The 20,795-nt window shown below is 40.0% G+C and overlaps 2 pseudogenes; both read left to right on the top strand.

Annotated features, from left to right (window-relative positions):
* The first annotated feature begins 2,018 nt into the window (after nt 1–2,018).
* Nucleotides 2,019–20,795, top strand: part of LOC117978762 (POTE ankyrin domain family member I-like) — a 53,234-nt pseudogene continuing 34,457 nt past the window's right edge.
* On the top strand, nt 13,808–13,908 carry LOC117978767 (U6 spliceosomal RNA; annotated as a pseudogene).

Raw genomic sequence — 20,795 nt, 5'->3', positions numbered from 1 at the left:
CAGGGCCACCAGCTCCCATCCCTCCTGTCAGGAAGGACACAGACAGCAAGTGTCTGGGGGTAAGGCATTTGCCAGGTAACACAGGTGGCGAGTGCCGGAGCTGGGATTTGAACCTGGATCATGGCACTCTGTATGGGGCAATGGAAGGTTTGAGGATGCCCATGTAGGAAGGAAGGGCAACGTGGCCCCACTGAGCCCAGCTGCTCCCTGTGAGCCTGGAGGAAATTGCTCAGCCCCCCAGCTGGGGAGAGAGTCCAGGAGGCCAGGCTTCCTCTTGCTTCCTGGCTCAGGGGATCACAGAGGAACAAGGAAATTTAGTGTGTGTGTCTTCTTTTTGTTTCATTCAAAATTTAATTTAGTATCAAGCAAGAGGAGCTTTAGCTTAACCCTGCATATCAGGCAAGATTTCAGTTACAAAATAGTACTTTTTTTTTTTTTTTTGCACTTGCGATTGGCTTTTCCTCTACTTCTTTTGGTAAGAGCAGGTTGGTGTCCAGGCTCAGAATCCATTTTTCCTCCCACACCAAAGCACCTGTGGTTTGGGTGAAGCAGACTGGAGCCTGGCTGCATAAAGCTTCGCAGCAGGAGAGTCCTGGCAGGAGCGTTGAGGTGCCACTGCCCTGGTCCAGCTGAGAGGCCAGCACCAGGGAGGCTCAGTGTCCTGTTCTCAGGATCTGCACATGGGGTTGCCTTTCTGCATCTCCCCATCAGTGGTAGGTTCTCCTCCAAGCCCCCTCTTGCTGGCCTGGACACAGCGGCCTGCACCTTGACCCTATTGCATGCCAGTGGAGCAGAGCCCCCCAGGCCAGAAGCCCCACAGATGTTGGCCCTGGCTTGGACAGGCAGGGGGCACCGGGGCAGGAGCTGGCTGCGATCCTGTGGCCCCAAATGCCCCCTCGCTGATGGCCTCGTGTTCTGGGTGTGGAGCAAAGAGGAGCAGGTATCGAAGGCACCTCAGGCAGGTGCTGGGCTCGGTGGGCGTCTTGTGCTCCATGATTTTTTTTCAAATTTTATTATTATTATACTTTAAGTTTTAGGGTACATGTGTACAAGGTGCAGGTTTGTTACATATGTATACATGTGCCATGTTGGTGTGCTGCACCTATTAACTCGTCATTTAGCATTAGGTATATCTCCTAATGCTATCCCTCTCCCCTCCCCCCACCCCACAACAGTCCCCGGTGTGTGATGTTCCCCTTCCTGTGTCTGTGTGTTCTCGTTCCATTCCCACCTGTGAGTGAGAACATGCTCCGTGATTTTGAGGCCATTTGCAGCCTGCTCCGCCAGCCGGTGCTCTGAGCTGCAGCAGCTGCCATGCACAACAGCACCACCAGGAGTGTCCTGGGGGCTTTCTTCAGAGGAGGCTGTCAGCATCCTCAAGTTCCAGCCACTTAGCCCCAGTCCTGCTTCAAGAAGCTTTTTCTTTCACCAGAGGCTTCTCAATGGCCTGAAAGCTCGGCTGACTCCCAGGAAGTTTGCCGGGAACACCAGGCTATCAGTGACATTCGTGGTGCCAAGGCTTATGCAGGTTGCACGCATCGGCCACTGTCTGTGACACGTGCACTGACATCACCTGAGATGCGCACGCCGCACGCCGCACGCCGCACGCGCACGCCGCACGCGCGGCAGTGGCTTGGCTGGCTTGTAACGGCTTGCACGTGCATGCCGCGCGCGCACGCCGCGCGCGCATGCCGCACGCGCAGCAGTGGCTTGGCTGGCTTGTAACGGCTTGCACGTGCATGCCGCGCGCGCATGCCGCACGCGCAGCAGTGGCTTGGCTGGCTTGTAACGGCTTGCACGTGCATGCCGCGCGCGCACGCCGCGCGCGCGCGCGCGCGCGGCAGTGGCTTGGCTGGCTTGTAAGGGCTTGCACGTGCATACCGTGCGCACACACGGGACGCGTATAACGGTTTGGCTGGCCTGTAACTGCTTGCACGCGCATGCCGCACGTGCGTAATGGCTTGGCTGGCCTGTAATGGCTTGCACGCGCATGGTGCACGCGCGTTAACGGCTTGGCTGGTCTGTAACAGCTGGCATGCGCACACTGCACGTGCGTAACTGCTTGGCTGGCCTGTAGCGCTTTGCTTGGCTTGGCGTCTGTCGCTTGGATTGACATTTCTTCCTTGGACTGACGTTTCTTCTGTCACGTTGCTTTTCTGGACTTGACCTTTTCTCTCCTGGGTTTGGCATTCCCTTGGGTGGGCCGGGTGTTTTCTTGGGGGGTGGGGTTGGCCCTTCCTGGGGTGGGCGTGGGGTCACCCCGGGTGGGTGTGGGCTTTCCCCAGGTGGGTGTGGGTTTTCCCTGGGTGGGGTGGGCTGGGCTCCCCTGCTGGGGTTGGCAGGTTTTGGCCCGGACTTTCCTCTTCAAACAGATTAGAAACCCGGAGTTATCTGCTAGTTGGTGAAACTGGTTGGTAGACGCGATCTGCTGGCTACTACCGGCCTCCCCTGGCTGTTAAAAGTAGATGGTGGCTGAGGCTAGTTCAATGCCGGCTTCCTCCTCTGTGAAGAAGCCATTTGTTCTCAGAAGTAAGATGGGCAAGTGGTTCCGCCACTGCTTCCCCTGGTGCAGGGGGAGCGGCAAGAGCAACGTGGGCACTTCTGGAGACCACGACGACTCTGCTATGAAGACACTCAGGAGCAAGATGGGCAAGTGGTGCTGCCACTGCTTCCCCTGGTGCAGGGGGAGCGGCAAGAGCAACGTGGGCACTTCTGGAGACCACGACGACTCTGCTATGAAGACACTCAGGAGCAAGATGGGCAAGTGGTGCTGCCATTGCTTCCCCTGCTGCAGGGGGAGCGGCAAGAGCAAAGTGGGCCCTTGGGGAGACTACGACGACAGCGCTTTCATGGAGCCGAGGTACCACGTCCGTCGAGAAGATCTGGGCAAGCTCCACAGAGCTGCCTGGTGGGGTAAAGTCCCCAGAAAGGATCTCATCGTCATGCTCAAGGACACTGACATGAACAAGAAGGACAAGCAAAAGAGGTAACCAGGCCTGGGCTGGGAGGAGGTGGGATGTGGGAGGATGATGGGGACATACCCTCCTGGCAGGGGAGGAGGGGAGCCTGGTTTTCTTGCCTCCGCAGGCCTCACACCACCCTGGATGTGGAAACCTCAGAGAGTTCAGGGCACAGGCCCCTTTATGAGCAGCAACACAAAAACAAAACTTTAGCTGATTTCCAATCAAATTATAATTTTCCTCCTAAAACACTAATAGACTGTTTTGAAGTGATCTAACTCACAACATTGTCGATGCAGCAGATTATTTTTAATGTACAGATTTTAAAACAATGTTCTATGCATTAAAAAAGTGTATATTGAGAACTAAGAATGAAGCCCCATAACACATCAACTTCAGGGCTAAATATTCTTCCAATAAAATCCAGTATGGATTTTATATCAATGTACACTATGTAAAATATGTTCTTTACTGAGTAATCTTAGAAGGAAACTGAAATGGGAAGATGGTTCTTGTGCTTGAATAGGAAGATTGAATTTTCTTAAGATGTGAGCTTTTTGGCTGGGCGTGGTGGCTCACACCTGTAATCCCAGCACTTTGGGAGGCTGAGGAGGGCAGATCATGGGGTCAGGAGATCGAGACCATCCTGGCTAACACGGTGAAACCCTGTCTCTACTAAAAAATATTAAAAAAATTAGCTGAGCGCGGTGGCAGGCACCTGTAGTCCCAGCTACTCAGGAGGCTGAGGCAGGAGAATGGCGTGAACCCGGGAGGCAGATCTTGCAGTGAGCCGAGCTCACGCCACTGTACTCCAGCCTGGGAGACAGAGCAAGACTCCGTCTCAAAACAAAAAAAAAAAAAAAAAAGCTTTTTTTATTTATCACTTTTACTTAAGCCAAATAAAAATAGCAGTTTTAGAGTTTTTAAATTACACATGCTCTCTTTTATTATTGTGATAAGTTAATTTTTTTGTAGCAGAATGGACAAAGGCTTGCTTTTCCAGATGTCAAAATGTGCATGTTATTTATTTCCACAAATTGTTTACTAACAGCTGAAAAGACATCAATGAATAAAATAGAATAGGAAATTTAGAAATACCCAAATATATGTAGGAATTTAGCGCTTGATAATGGTGATGTTTTGTATTATTTAAAAAAGATGGATTGTTAATAATTCATTTTTGGAGAAAACTAGCTAGATGTTTATATCACAAAAATCAGAGTATAGATTAAAAATTTTAAATATACAAAAAGAGAAACATACCAGAAGAAAACACAAGTGCCTATTTATATATGCAGATATCTATAACTATCTATCTATATATAGATATATATATAGATATATAGATATATATTTCTTTTTTTTTGATGGAGTCTCACTCTGTTACCCAGGCTGGAGTGCAGTGGTGCGATCTCGGCTCACTGCAACCTCTGCCTCATAGGTTCAAGCAATTCTCTGCTTCAGCCTACTGAGTAGCTGGGATTACAGGCGCGTGCCACCACGCCTGGCTAATTGTTTTGTATTTTTAGTAGAGATGGGGTTTCACCATCTTGGCCAGGCTGGTCTTGAACTCCTGTCCTCGTGATCCACCCACCTTGGCATCCCAAAGTGCTGGGGTTACAGGTGTGAGCCACCATGCCTGGCCTATATATGCAATAAAATAAGCACATTTTAAAATTGGGGAAAGTACTTTTTTGCATATCTACCAGTGACCTATGTGCATAGGAAAAGATAGCATTCCTGGTAGAAGAAGAAATTTAAGTTAGAAGAGGAATGAAATACCGTTTTCTATTTAAGTTAGAGGAGGAATGAAAGGCCAGGTGCAGTGGCTTATGCCTGTTACCCCAGCACTTTAGGAGGCTGAGGCAGGTGGATCATGAAGTCAGGAGTTTGAGACCAGCCTGGCCAGTGTGGTGAAATCCTATCTCTACTGAAAATACAAAGAATTAGCTGGGCATGGTAGCATGCACCTGTAATCCCAGCTACTCAGGAGGCTGAAGCAAGAGAATTGCTTGAACCAGGGAGGTGGAGGTTGCAGTGAGCCGAGATCGTGCCACTACATTCCGGCATGGGTGACAGAGTGAGACCCCATCTAAAAAAAAAAAAAAAAAAAAAAAAGAATGAAATACTGTTTTCTATCCACAAAGTTTGTGAGGATGAATAACAGTGGTACTTATATAGTTGTTTAAAGTTGAAGTTGCTGCAGCTTTTCAAACAGACACTTTAGTGGTAAGAACCACATTTTAAAAATGTTATGCTTTTTACTCATCAGTTCCATTATACTGAAATATCTTTACCAAATAGATGTCTGTTTTTCTTAGTATTGCTTAAAATAGCAGTGTATTTAGAAAAGCCCATATAAAGATTTCATGAACAAATTTCAGTGCATCCATAGGACGGAATAATATGTAACTATTGAGGGTGTCAGTACATAGAGATATGTCGACATGCAAAGATGTACTTTGCTATAGCAAGTGAGAAAAAAATCAGTTTGTTACACATATACATGAACAGAATCTGCTCTTGTGTTAGCTGAAAATATGTAGAAAATATAATCAAACTTGTTTCTGGGGATTTGTAAGTGAAGTTTTTCCTTTTATCTGTGATTTCTGCAATGAACATCTGAAGTTTTAATTAAGGTTCATTAGTAATGCAATAATCCTTGGGAAGAGAAGGAATATGCTTCTTGCATAGATGCAAATAATTTCTCACATTCTATTATTTATTTTTATTTCTGTGGTTGGCTATCTTCTGTGAACTTTTACCCTCTTCAGAAGTAGAGGGATTGTGTTTACCTGTTCCTGTAGATTTTATTGTATATATATATATTTTATTACATAATTACCTTTTCATTATATATAGATTAACGTGTAAAAAGTATGAATTAATCATTTTAGTTGAGTTATATATTTATGAAAATTAAAATAGCAAATATAAATGATTGTTACTATTGCAAATGTATTGCCCTACTCTACAGGAGTTTTCTTTAAAAATATTGAACTCCCAAGCTGTGTTCATCCATTTTTTTCAATCCGTTTAGTCATCAGACATAAGCCAGACACCTATTATGTGGCAGGCATATTCTACTATCTCTCAGGATCCTTCCATCTTTGAAAACATTTATGTTTGCCTGCTGGGCTTGAGCAAGCTGAGAGATTTAAAATTGGGGCATTAGGACTTAATCTCAATTGAAGCTTTTCCTCCCTCCTTTCAAACAGAAGCATTTCTGAAGGTAGAAAATAGTAAAAGACAACCCTTAACTGCCCTTTTGAAAATGTATAAGTCTTGGATAAAGACTTTTAGTTGTTTTAAGAACTAAAATGTGGTACATAAACAGCATGGAATACCATGCAGCCATAAAAGAAGGAACGAGAGCCTGTCCTTTGCAGGAACATGGATGGTGTTGAAAGCCATTATCCTTAGCAAAGTAACATAGGAAGAGAAACCAAATACTGCATGTTCTCACTTATAGGTGGGAGCTAAATGATGAGAACACACAGATACCTAGAGGGAAGCAACACACACTGGGGCCTATCAGAGGGTGGAGGGTGGGAGGAGGGAAAGAAGCAGGAAATAGAATGAACGGGTACTGGGCTTAACACCTGGGTAATGAAATAATCTGTACAACCAACCCCTTTGGTGCACGTTTACCTATGTAACAAACCTGCACATCCCGCACATGTACCCCTGAATGTAAAAGTTGAAAAAAGCTCCACAAATAGTTTCATAAATCCGTTTTAAAAAGAGAAAATTTATAACAGTCTTAAATCCTAATATGAATGATTGGAAATATCTGATGTACATACATTGTATAAATCTAAGTATTGACAAAAATGAGCCCATGCTATTCATTTGAATTCCAAGTTTTCTTTGGCTTAAAGTTTATTGAAAACCAAAGTAAGAATTGGTTTATCTTAGAAATTTGTTTTTGTTTTCACTTCAGCTCTCTTATTCCATAGTACTTTTAAGAACTAAAATTTAAATGCTGGTCATCTGACTGGAACCGCCCCAGACCTGTTATATTATAACATATTCTACTTAATGTAAGGCACCAGAGATTGTATGATGCCCCATTATTTTATGTCTCAATAAGAGAATTATTTAAATGCCCCCAATTATAGTAAATCATGAATTGTAAGTGGTATTTCAGTGGAGACAACATGGAGACAATGATCATCTTAGAATCACTAAAATACAATGTTATGTGTAATATTTAAAACACACCTGAAAGTGTAGGTATAACTGTATCACCTCACTTAATTCAAATGTTGTCTTTAGTGGTATTAGTAAAAATTATAATATCTAACAATTATTGAGCTGTTATTTGTGTTAGGAACTATTCTGTATCTTTTGTGCAGAGTCTCATTTAAGCATTACAGTGGTTTTCTGTGAGAAAGCTACTATTTTCATTCCTATTTTATTGATGAGGAAACTGAGACCCCAAAAGGCTAAGCAACAGCCAGAAAGTGACAGAGCTTCAAGTAGGATTCCAGCCCAAGTTGAATGTCATCCAAGGGCTATGCTCTTTGTATTCATATAGGCTGCTCTTTCATTAATACAGCGAGTAATGAGAGATAATAAATCGTGTGCTTTTTTCATGGAAAAGTTAAATGTTTGTTTTGAAGGCAGAGTAATAGCAGGCTATTCAGTGTTTGCAATTATGTGTATCATTGATATGGCTGTAGCTAGTGCACTACAATTTCCTAAAAAGTCTTCTCCCTTTCATAGGACTGCTCTACATCTGGCCTCTGCCAATGGAAATTCAGAAGTAGTAAAACTCCTGCTGGACAGACGATGTCAACTTAATATCCTTGACAACAAAAAGAGGACAGCTCTGACAAAGGTATGCAGTAGCCAACTATGTCAGCGTGAGGTGGGTTTGATTTCAATACATAGCATAAAAATGAGTTTTCTCCTTTAAATATAACTAGTTGGTGAAAGCTGTGGAATGTTATTTTGAAATCCTAGGATTTGTAATTTGTTTATGGTGTAATACTGACAGGCCGTACAATGCCAGGAAGATGAATGTGCGTTAATGTTGCTGGAACATGGCACTGATCCAAATATTCCAGATGAGTATGGAAATACCGCTCTACACTATGCTATCTACAATGAAGATAAATTAATGGCCAAAGCACTGCTCTTATACGGTGCTGATATCGAATCAAAAAACAAGGTATAGATCTACCAATTTTATCTTCAAAATACTGAAATGCATTCGTGTTAACATTGACCTGTGTAAGGGCCAGTTTTCCATATTTGGAAGCTCAAGCATAACCTGAATGAAAATATTTTGAAATGACCTAATTATCTAAGATTTTATTTTAAATATTGTTACTTTCAAAGAGGCATTAGAGGGTACAGTTTTTTTTTTTTTAATGCACTTGCGGTAAATACTTTTTTTTGAAAACACTGAATTTGTAAAAGGTAATACTTACTATTTTTCAATTTTTCCCTCCTAGGAATCTTTTCCCCTAATGAATGTAAAATGGCAAAATTTGCCCTGAAATAGGTTTTACATGAAAACTCCAAGAAAACTTAAACATGTTTCACTGAATAGAGATCCTGCTTCTTTGGCAAGTTCCTAAAAAACAGTAATAGATACGAGGTGATGCACCTCTCAGTGGCAAGGCTTAAGATATTTCTGATTGCTCATGAGGCAGAAGTGGAAAGGGAAAAAGAGAGCAATCAGAAATATCAGGGCCAATTTGGAAATTAGGCAATAGAGGGAAAAGACCATGAAGAGGTTGTGTGTGTGTGGTGGTGTTGTTGTACATTTATTTGTTTCCTTTGTATGGTGAGACAAAGTTCTCTTTGATTTTAGAGAATGACAGTTTTCAGTTTGGGAGAGGGAGTTAGTGGGTTATAAACTGCCTAGAGATTAATTTTAGGGGGCCTCTGAGGAAACAGATTGGCAGTGAATAGGTGGGTAATGTAAGGGGAAACCCTTGAGCAGGGGGAATATCAGTAATTAACTGACTTAGTATCCTATTCTGGTAGAAATGGCCAATTAGAGCCTCAGCTCTGCTTTCAAATCTAGAGTGTCTGGATGGGAAGGTGGAAGATAAATGAGTAACAAGATCAAGTTGGATTTTGAGTTGACTAGACCCTGTTGTGTTACAGGGAAAAATTATGTGGTGTTTTCAGCAAATGGGTCTCTCTCCTACTCTTTACTCTTTTTGGCCAAATCTTCAAATGAGAAAGGGAATTGGTTATGTGAGTGGTGAGAAATGAGACTGAAGTAATTGTCTATTGCACTAGCTTTCAGCTAGAATTGTGCATCCCAGTAACCTGAGGAAAAATTTTAAATAATCAGCAAGTCTAGGCTTTTTCCTGAAGATTTTGATACAGTAAGTCTAATAAAGGTTGGATATGTATATTTAAAAATGTTTCCTTGAAGCCAGGCATGTTGGTGCATGGCTGTAGTCCCAACTGTTAGGGAGGCTGAGGTGGGAGGATTGCTTGAGCTCAGGAGTTCGAGTCTAGCCTTGTCAACATAATGAGACCCTGTCTCTAACAACGACAGCAACAATAACAACAGCAACAATTTTCTCAAAATCTGGATACACTCCTGCTTAAGAACCACTGAATACATAAATGTAATATATAAATTCTTATATCTCAGAAACTTAAGATATCTCTAGAAGAGTTGGAGTTGGATATGTGCTGATTTCTTTAAATCTTTCCTTTCCAATAACATTAATCTGACTTTTTTTTTTTTTTTTTTTTTTTTAGATTGAGTCTCACTCTGTTTCCCAGGCTGGAGTGCAGTGGTGTGATCACAGCTCACTGCAACGTCGACCTCCCGAAGCTCAGATGGTCCTCCAACCTCAGTTTTTTTTTTTCTTTCTTTCTTTCTTTCTTTTTCTTTTTCTTTTTTTTTTTTTTTTTTAGTAGAGAGGTTTTTGCCATGTTTCTCAGGCTGGTCTTGAACTCCTGGGCTCAAGCAATTCATCCCCCTTAGCCTCCCAAAGTGCTAGGATTACAGGTGTGAGCCACCATTCCTGGCCTAGTCTGACTTTTATCTCTGTGGTTGAGACATTAAAATGAATATTATTGGTAGTATCTATCAGGTTACAGAATAATATATTTTCCTTTCTACCATCAGTTATTCACTGCCATTCAGAAGGTAGTAGTTAGCTGTGAGCAGTCTTTCAATAAGTAGAGGGTGGCCCTCTCAGGATTTTGTGTCCCTTTGTTCAATCATTCAAGTGCTTAGGTCAGTAAGTCATTAAGAGCAGAGTTTTCTCAATTGGAATTAAGCAAATTCTAAACTGTTTTTTATCAATTGAAGCTGTATTATGGACTGTCCAGTGTGTCTCTTTAAGTATGTAGAGCTTTGGCATAATCAGCATGGCAGTTTTAAACACTTAAAACCATGGAGTTATTAAGAATACAGATAGGAATTCTGTTAATTTAGTTTCAGTAGTCCTATGAACTGATTATTTAGTAACAATCTGGGAAAATTAAATATAAATAGATTTTAAATAAATGTTGGAAAATTTTTTCAGATGGGCAGTGTGAGTTTTAATAGCAATTTTTGTTGCATGTTGGAGGTTGAACTTTCAGTAAAACCTGAAACTAAAGAAATATTTTACATGCAAATTCTTGCTTTATACGCAATTTGTCTTAGGATTGAGGATATAGAAACAAAAGATACAGCCCCTGCCCTCAAGAAGCTCTTTGTTTAGATGGGAAAAAATATTATCATCCAATAATTCCATGTCAAATGCTGGGTTAGAAGCAAAGAGCCTTGGAAGCAGTAAATGTTTAAAGTGAGTTTTTGAGATGAGTAGAGTTACTGTGGTGAGGCAGAGAAGGGGTGTTTCCAAGGGAAGGAGCAGCGTGTGGGAAAGCACAGAAGAGTGAGAAGGAAGCGACTACATTTTATTTACTTCCCATGCATGTAAGTCCATAAGATCTTATATAAAGTTTCCACTTCGGTTAAGGAATATGTACTTTTTTGAATTACATACGTTTTTGCTTTATATTGTTTTACAGCATGGCCTCACACCACTGTTACTTGGTGTACATGAGCAAAAACAGCAAGTGGTGAAATTTTTAATCAAGAAAAAAGCGAATTTAAATGCACTGGATAGATATGGAAGGTATAGTTCCTTCTTTTAATCTGTGTGTTCTAGATGGATAGCAGTCACTCAATTCATAAATATTAAATTAATAAGATTAATGTATACTTATTGGGATATAGTGATCAGTATGAACACATATCAGTTAGGTAGAAAAACAATTATTTGGACTGGGCAACATAAAAGTTTTAGTAGGATTCATCTTTTATTATATTGACTGATGTTATTTGCTATGTGATGTTTTTGGTTACATGATCTTATGTTAGCTAAAGGGATTTCATATTTTATGAAGTTTGAACTTTAACTTTTAGTTTACTTTATGACTCAGTATTGAACTTCTTAACCCTTTCTAATAGTTTTTAACCTGTGTCTTACATGCTTTTCCACTAAATACGCTGTATTAAACATAAATAGGGGTTGAAAATCCTTTTGTCTTTTCAATGATTCTGCCTTAAGTTGCTTTCTTTGAAGAATATTAATGTTAGCTTATCCCTGCATGACAATTAATTGCTGTTCCCACATACTGTGGGTTCAACAGCTTTTTTCCTTTTTTATTTCCAGTGTATTTTGATGTTTTTATTTTTAATTGGTATGGAGAGAGGGAGTGAAGATAGTTTTAAGTGGATACACTTTTCCTTTAATGAAGACAAGCCGTAGGTGGGTGATAAAGAGAAAAGAGCTAGGCTTTAGATTCACACAATACTGGGTTTAATTCCTAACTTTCTTACTTGCTAGGTGTGTGACCTTGGGAACGTTATTTACCACCAAATATGTTGTCATATATGAAAAGTAGGAGAATATATCCTTCAAAGTTGGCTGTGCATAAGAAAGATATATGTGGCATTTAATTCAGTGCCTAGCACTTGCTTATTGGCATCATTAACTGAAACTCCTGTGACTACTATTCTTACCATTATTATTAATCTTACTTGCTTTCAGCATGCAGAGAGCTCTTATTTATTTTACCCCCTAGCTGATATTCTATTACAGCATATCAGTCTAGGGAAGCTGTGATGAAATCTTCACTTAAATCTTTGTTCATTTCAGATAAGTGGCCCTAATATTGTTTCTTGTCCATCAAAGGACTTTAAATTAGTAGCTTCAGCTATGCAATACCCCACTGAGATAAGAGGGTTTTTTTTTTTGTCCCTTCCTTTTAACCTTGGTGGTATTTTACAAAGATGAATACTTGAGCACTGAAGATGCTTATGTCTTTTAGTGCATGTAAATGTTTGATTCTGCATGGACAGGCAAGATGTTAAATTGGTAAAGTATATCAAATTAGCTTTTAAAATAACTTTATTACTGTTCCTATCTCTGTCATTTTAGAACTGCTCTCAAAATAACTTTATTACTGTTCCTATCTCTGTCATTTTAGAACTGCTCTCATACTTGCTGTATGTTGTGGATCGGCAAGTATAGTCAGCCTTCTACTTGAGCAAAACATTGATGTATCTTCTCAAGATCTATCTGGACAGACGGCCAGAGAGTATGCTGTTTCTAGTCATCATAATGTGTAAGTGTTTACATTAAAAGGTTAGTTAATGCTAAATTGAGGTTTAAAATAATTATAACAGTTCCATCTTACATATCAGGTGAGATGTCATAGTTTAGTTCAGGTAGTTTTCGAGTGGCAGTGAGTTAGTCCCCTGCATCAGCCAGAAATCAGACAAAAAACAAGACAAGTTAGAAGTACCAGTGGGTGCAGGATTCTTTATCTCAGGACTTCTAAGACCTTTATCCATAGAGATCCCAACATTGTTCATTTGATCCAAGTGTAGCACCTATGCATGGGATAAAAAATAGTATCACATCTTTGATTTTTCTGATTAGTTATTTGGGTCTTGAAATGTCCAGTTTATCAGAAAGTCTTGTACTGTCTTCTGGGGACTATGTCCTAGATACTCCTTGAATTTTTCAGGAACCGAAGGGGTTCACTAAATCCAAGGAAGACAGTCCCTTTTATCAAGTCAGAAGGAGGAGGAGAAAAAAGGACATTGCAATCATTCTGTTGTTTCCATTGATTCTGCTGCTGCATTGTTGCCACTCAAACTGGTCCTGCTGCCTTAAGATGAATCGGTAGATTCAGGTCCCTCAAGTCTTCATGGCAATTGATACAGTGACTTTGATGTTTTTTGTTCCCATACCTATGGTTATATGCTCAGCCCTTGTTCCCAAAGCACCAGCGCCCTGCTCTGGCCCCTGGGCATCCTGACTTTATCCACACACAAAATGAGCAAATTGACCCTTCCCCCCATATTCAGAACCTAATGTGGAACCCACATCTTAGCCAAGAATTAGCTGAGACCTTCATGGTAAGAGATCCTTTGAGGCCGTTGTTGGTCTTTTCTCTAGCAGATATTAGGTAGGCTTGTTCTAAAGGGTCAGAGGAGTTCCAAAGGGTCAGAGGAGTGGCAGAAAGAGATCAGTGTTTGTTTCTTCTTCTTTGCTACCAGATCTATACTGTGAGGCACCTTTATATCCTGTATAGAACCTTGGGCAGTAGAAAGTCCCATATGAACCTTCCCCTGAGCAGTGGCTCCCAGCTGTGATTGGCCCCTTGAGTGATCCGATTTACATGATAATGAAAATCGTCCAAGCTACTTCCATCTCTAGCTCAAGATTTTAAGATATTTTCAAACTCTAGCTCACAGGAAGCCATTGAAGAGAATTCTCAGAATCTCAAGTAGGTTAGTTGGACTTAACAGAGCCAAGCCTTGTCCATGACTCATCACTAATCATGTGTAGAAGTAGGGCTTTGTGCTTGCTTTGGTGGCACATATCCTAAAATTAGAACAATACAGAGAAAGTTATGTCTGCATAAGGAGGCAGCACAGATCTTTGAAGCATTCCATATTTTGTGCAGTCACTGGAAGGTCATTTGACTATTTGCTGACTAGCTCTGAGGAAACAGTGTGAATCAAAGCAAAATGGGTGCCACCAAAATATTGAAATTGTGATTTGCGCTGCAAAAATAGTCATGTAAGATGGTCTATGAGATGACTTAGAGCTGAATAACATGTTTGGTGCAAAATGTATTGTTAGTATGTATGTCGAAAATTACAGAATGTCAACTTGCAACTTCTTCATGGAAACTAAAAAAAATAAAAGTAGACTTTTGGTCTCCCATGTCAGCCGGAATTGAACATCAATATAAAGCATCATTGTAACCAACATCTGCTGGCTGAGAGTTTGAGTCTGTAGAGAAGGCTCATTGGTCCAAACCAGGTCTTAACATCCATTGGTTTTTCTGCCCTTGGTGTGATTGATCAACTCCGTAATAGTGGACAATCACATTATCTACTTTAATGAGATATTTATGAATACATTTAGTTACAAACTATGACATAGTCGAGATGCCCTGAAATATAAGCCATAAAGAGTAGGACAACTAAGAGGCAAAATTAGGACTTAATAACATTTTCTGAAAACTACAACATTTGCATATTAGAACCTATGAACAAAATACGCATTGGGTTTTATTTGTGATTCCAAGATAATTTTAGTCATAAAGTTTAGGAAGAGATTATTCCATTGCTTTACTGTTTCTCTCAGCATTTAAAAAATGTTATCTCATTAAATTTTTATAAGAACCTAGGGAAATAAGGTAGCAAAGGTCCTCACTTTGTTGAAGAAGACATTGAGCCTAAGAGAAGCAAGTTGTCCAAGAACAAATAGCTGTTCATTATGGAGCAAGGACTTATGCAGAGTTGGGGCACTTTCTATTATGTCAGGTTAATGCAACCTAATTAACTGGGTCACATGCCCTCGATTTATGAGTATTTCACCCTACATTTTTTCTTCTTTAATTAGAAGCTTAAAGAGAAGTTTGCAGAATGTACTCATAAGTGGATGGGATAATACTGTTAAGTTCTGATATTCTGATATTGTTTGAAAAACTCTTAAGAATTTTACATTTGGTAAGTATTTTTTATATCAGTATTAAAATAGTAATTTGGTTTATTACAATTTTATACATAGAATTTGCCAGTTACTTTCTGACTACAAAGAAAAACAGATGCTAAAAGTCTCTTCTGAAAACAGCAATCGAGGTAAGACTTATAACAGTGAATCACTTTAGGTCAGTTTTCCCCAACCTTTTTGGCACCAGGGACCGGTTTTGTGGAAGACAATCTTTCCATGGGCTGGGGAAAGGTGGGGATGGTTTCAGGATTATTCAATCATGTTACATTTATTCTGCTATTTTATATTATTATTACATTGTAATATATAATGAAATAATTATACAACTTACCATAATGTAGAATGAGTGGAAACTCTGAGCTTATTTTTCTGCAACTAGATGGTCTTATCTGGGGGCAAAGTGAGACAATGATAGATCATCTGGCATTAGATTCTCGTACGAAGCACACAACCTAGATCCTTCGGATAGGCAGTTCACAACAGGGTTCATGCTCCCATGAGTTTCTAATGTTATCACTGATCTGACTGGAGGCAGAGTTCAGGCTGTAATATGAGCCATGGGGTGTGGCTGTAAGTACAGGTGAAGCTTCCTTGGCTTGCCTACTGCTCACCTCCTCCTGTGTGGTGTGGTTCATAATAGTCCGTGGACTGGTATGAGTCTGTGGCCTGGGAGTTGAGGACCCCTGCTCTGGGTGGTTCTACCATAGATAAAAAAGTAAAAGTAAGGAATTTTTGATCACAAAAGAACACTGAAGCACAGGTCATGTTACACATGCTTGTCCCAATAAGGTCTCACTATTACTGACTTCATTCCTCCTCATTTGAAGTTGGAAAGAGATATATTGACTTTTTTGGAACAAGATGTGTTCTTCTACCTGCTGGTTAATTGTCATGATAACAGTAATTTTGTTAGAACAAGATGCTCTGCTACCATTTGCCAAAAGAGTGTTATAATAAATATTCAAATTGCCCAACTCTAGGCTCAGCAGATTATCATAAAAGTAGAAAAATGTTTCACACTAACAAAAATGCTAGTATGCTACCTGATTGTAGACACCTAATACATTGTATAGTCCAAACTGTATGAGGACACCTTTAATTTAGCCATCTATTTATCAAAGAGCTTCTGTAAGTTAGGTTTTATAAGTTGCAGGAGACAAAAAGGGAATAGATGTAGTTTTCATCTTTAAGGTGCTCATAATAGAGCTGTCTCTATTTCATTTCTGTGCTTTTTCAACAGAATTTACAAAGAAAACATATCTATTTATATTTTCACTTGTCCACTTAAATAACTATCAAATGTCTTTTAGATACTAGCCATTTTTTCTAATGCTACAGAGCACAAACAATTAAAAGTAGAGACAGGAGCTTGTTATTATCATTGTCATTTTCATTATTTTACTACTTTATTCAGTGCTTTCTGTGTGCTAGATGCCCACTGGAAGCTTATAATTATGATTTATTATATATTGATTATGTGCCAGACATATGTAATGAGGAATGAAAATTTTGGAAAAAAGTAGGTATGATTTAAAGTAAGCATGCAGAGAGAGAATTTTTCTAGGTAAAGAAGCAGAAGAATAATGTTTGGCAGAAGGAACATGCAACGAGGTTGTGTGTTTGCCAGAAGGAACATCTAATGAGATTGCCTGTTTGGCAGAAAGAGCAGCAAGTGCAAAAGACAAGATGCTTGAGTGAACTTTGCAGGGATTCTGAGCAATTCACTTTTGCTAATACCAAAAGTGTGAGATACGAGAGGTTGGGAATGAGGTGAATACTTAGCTAAGGCAAGTTCATGATAGACTTTTTAATACTATAGAAATGAGTAGGTTTTACCCCATGGGCCATGGGAAGTTTACCAGGTAGAATGCTTTGGACTGCAAATACTAGATGAGCAGTGGCTAAAACAGTAGGAACCAGAGTTGTTTTGTTTGTTCATTGATATCCTAGGATCCCACTTGTCCCTCTTTAAGCTGTGCTGTTGGCAGTGTTTTATTCACGTAACTGGGAGAAAACTTAGAAGCATGCAAGGGCTTCCTGTAATATTTCATTGGCTAGGTCAGAGTACCTGCTCATTCCCAAACCAGGCACTGGGAAGGAAAATACATGATTAGCTTAGAATAAACATTTCTCTTTCTGAGGCTGAGGAGGGGGATTGGGATAATAAACATCCCAATAGACTTGTGTTTCATCTGCAAGAAAGAATAAGGAATGGCTATTGATAGGGAGCCAACAATGTGTGCTGCAGGGGCTCATTGGAGAAATTTGAGCAGGGGAGTCACAAGATTAAATTTGAGTATTAAGGCTTCTGGTTATGGTGTAAAATGGGTTAGAAAGCTTTTTCCGTAAAGGACTAGGTGGGAAATATTTTAGACTATGTGGTCTCTGTCATGTCTTCTTAACCCTGCTGTTGTAGTGTGAAAGCCACCAGAATTATATGTAAGCAAACAGGCATGACTGAGCTCCTATAAAACTTTACTTACAATGCCATAATGCAGATTGGATTTGGTCTGTAGCCTATAGTTTGCTGGGATTGATGGAAGGTTCTTTACTATGTAAAGAAACCAGGAGACAAAGGAAGCTTTTGCAGTAGTCAGCTATGGTTTCCTTGTCATACATCCTTGGAGTAGCATCAATGTATTACAAGGTTTTCACCTGTCCATAGTGAAATAAATAAAGTTAGGAATCTCAATTACTCGTTTTAATATGTTGGCCTTTGTTTTTTTTTTTTTTTTTTTTTTGGTGTTATGCTTTTTTCATTTGTTTAGCTTAATTTTTTTCCTGTAAGAAATAACATTAATTGTTGGCAGGTTTTCTTTTAATAAAAGCCATTTTGTAAATGTTTATGTTCCCAGTGGCAGTGGGAATACAAAACGGAGGCAGAAGAGAGGTATCATCAATATGATTTAGTGATAATTGAATGAGAAAGGCTTGGGGGACAGAGAGAAATCTCAGATGATGTACAGGTTTCCAGGTTGTACACTAGTATTTAATCTAGACGTGAGGAAGGAGTGGGAAATTTTCTGGTGAATACAGAAGAGCAAAGAACAGCAGGTCAGCAGGAATGACTAATGTTTTTCTATGCATGTTTAATGGAATATTCGTGTAGGATATTTTGAGTAGGTAATTGGATAATCAGCATTTGTAACTTGCATCCTACTAGTTTGACTCTCACTAATAACACTTGTCAAAGATCCAAGAATCTGAAAGTGGATGATAAATGTCCATGTGTATCACCATCCATGACTGAAAGTCAGCATCCACAGAACACAGAATTGGGATAGATGAACTTAATAGATAAAGATGAATATCAGAGTTGTTCCTCTTAGGGAATGATACTCTCCATGACCTGTGTGTGTCACAGCTGCCAGAAAAGAAAGAGCAAGGAGCGTATGAAGGCAGCACAGCAAATTCAGTCCTAGAGTGCCCTGCTTGGCTTCGTGTCATAATTCTGACTTCTAATAAATCATTTTCTGCAAAATATGCTTTGTGTTTTTCCCTCTTGCTGCCTGCAGCCAAACAGAATCCCTTTAGCAGTGCATTTTTGTGTTCTTCCTTTAAACAAATCAACATATAAATAATAAAATGAAGAAAGAGAGTGTTTTTTGTATAGGCTAGTGTTTAACATAAACTTGAGAGTGAGTACCAGGATTATACTTAGAATTTACGGACTGGGTAGGAAGACTAGATAGAAATCTAAAGATTGCTGACTCAAACACAATGTGGTTTCTTTGCTTTATTGTCACAGCTCTGACTTCACAACTATTGGTTAAATTCATATGCACTATAACTTTAGAAAGCACCTGCCCAAACCAAGTATTAAGTGATTTATTATAATTTCTCTGACTTACTATAGAACTGACTTTCCACGTGTTCATGAGAATTGAATTTGCTTCATAGTATCATCTTAGGTTTGTCCACATGAGCTGTCACCTTGTCTTAATGAATAATGGTTCACTAAGAATATTGGTTTTGGCATTTAAAGTGATCTATATCTAAATGCATATAGGACCAGGGACCACTCTTGAACATTAATGTCCAAGCATCTTAAAATTACACATAAGGCTTTCATTACCTGACTTCTTCCCCACTCTCCATCTTTAGCCCTTTTCCCTGTGTGCCCTTTCTCTGGCATTACTGAGCTGCCGGTAGTGCCCTACTCACTTATCCTTCTATTGTAGGCAAATACTTTCACTCTTTCAGGCCTCGCTCCCACTCTTGCTGCTGTCGGGCATGTTGTCACCCTTTCCTGCCCTCTACCCCTTTTAATCTGGCCAGCCTCAATATTTAAGTCTCTGCTTGGGCATGTGTTCTAGAAAAGCCATCCCTGAGATGCTTTATTTTCATTCTTTTTAAACTCTGATGCCTAGCATGTATTTAGCAGGACTCAATAAGAAATTTCTGAGTAAAATGTGAGTAAGATGATGTGCAAGACTCTCCTCTGCAGTTTTGGAGCAGAGGGGACAGACATGTGGAGGAATAATGTATAGCTTAGGGGGTAAAGATGCAGTGGACAAATCAGTAAACTATTAAGGCAGCCTCAAGTAAGGAGGTACCTATTTATCTGGGGAAAGACATGCAGAATCAAGGAAGACTTCTCATAGCATTGTGTTAAAAGATGACAATAAGGCTGGGTGTGGTGGCTCACACCTGTAATCCCAGCATTTTGGGAGGCTGGAGCAGGCAGATCACAAGGTCAAAATATCAGGATCATCCTAGCCAATGGTGAAACCCCATCTCCACTAAAAACACGAAAATTAGCTGGGCATAATGGTGCATGTCTGTAATCCCAGCTTCTCGGGAGACTGAGATAGGAGAATCCTTTGAACCAGGCAGTCGGAGGTTGCAGTGAGCTGAGATTGTGCCACTGCACTCCAGCCTGGTGACAGAGCAAGAGCCTGGCTCAAAAAAAAAAAAAAAAAAAGATAAATGAAAATAAATATGTCAGAATAGTGGAGGAAAACATTTTTAGATATTAGGAAGTCATTGTACACTAATAAACGTGTCATTAGTAACTTTGGAAATCATTTATAAGGTACTATTGTTGCAGAAAACAGGAGGCAGGAGAGACCCAGTGGGTGAAACAGGAGGATTTCATTTAGGTGCGCACGAGCTCAGTGGATTTGCAGCCAAAAGCTGAGCCCTGAACAAAGACAGGGCTTGGCTTATGTAGGCAAGCTTACAGAAGCAAAACAAAGGCAGTTAATCATATAGTGGCAGTTTGGCAACCTCAGCGTAGCTTGTGACCTTGCAACTGCAATGAAGGAAAACAGGAACTTGCAAATAATATGCATTTGTAAAAATAGCTATGAGTAAATGCTGAGGGGAAGGGGAGACATTAAAGGAATTTGTTTTCTTAACCTTGCTCTGGGATGTCTGCAGCCCATATCTGTGGGCTCTGGCTTCTCAGGCAGGGTCACCACGACCTTTCCTGGGCCCTGCTTGTTACTATCCTTAGAGTCAGAGTAGCTAAGTGCAGGAAAACTTGTTTCTCTTTAAAACTAAATTTCCTTTTCTTTACATTTACTGCTTCACTATTAGGAAGTGGAGAACAACATACTGTGTTACCTTATGTGCTTCTACTGTGTTTTAAAGTTGTGTTTCTGGTGGTTTTGTTCATTTATGTTGGGTGGATGAATTTGTGAGTGAATGACATCAGTTGTCTCCCCAAGTGGTTTGTTGAAGTTTGGGAGGATTATTTCCTAAATAACTATTTCTTGAAAAACTAAACACTCAACTTATGAAATAAAATGTTGTCTTACATCTATTTTTATAAAGGCAATAGTTTTTAACTGTTGTGAGTGGTTCATTTTAACTGAATATA

The sequence above is a fragment of the Pan paniscus genome, chromosome 15 (assembly GCF_029289425.2).
Source record: "Pan paniscus chromosome 15, NHGRI_mPanPan1-v2.0_pri, whole genome shotgun sequence".
Classification (NCBI taxonomy): domain Eukaryota; kingdom Metazoa; phylum Chordata; class Mammalia; order Primates; family Hominidae; genus Pan; species Pan paniscus.
Note: the sequence above shows the minus strand (reverse complement) of the source record. Positions and strands in the feature narration are given on the sequence as shown.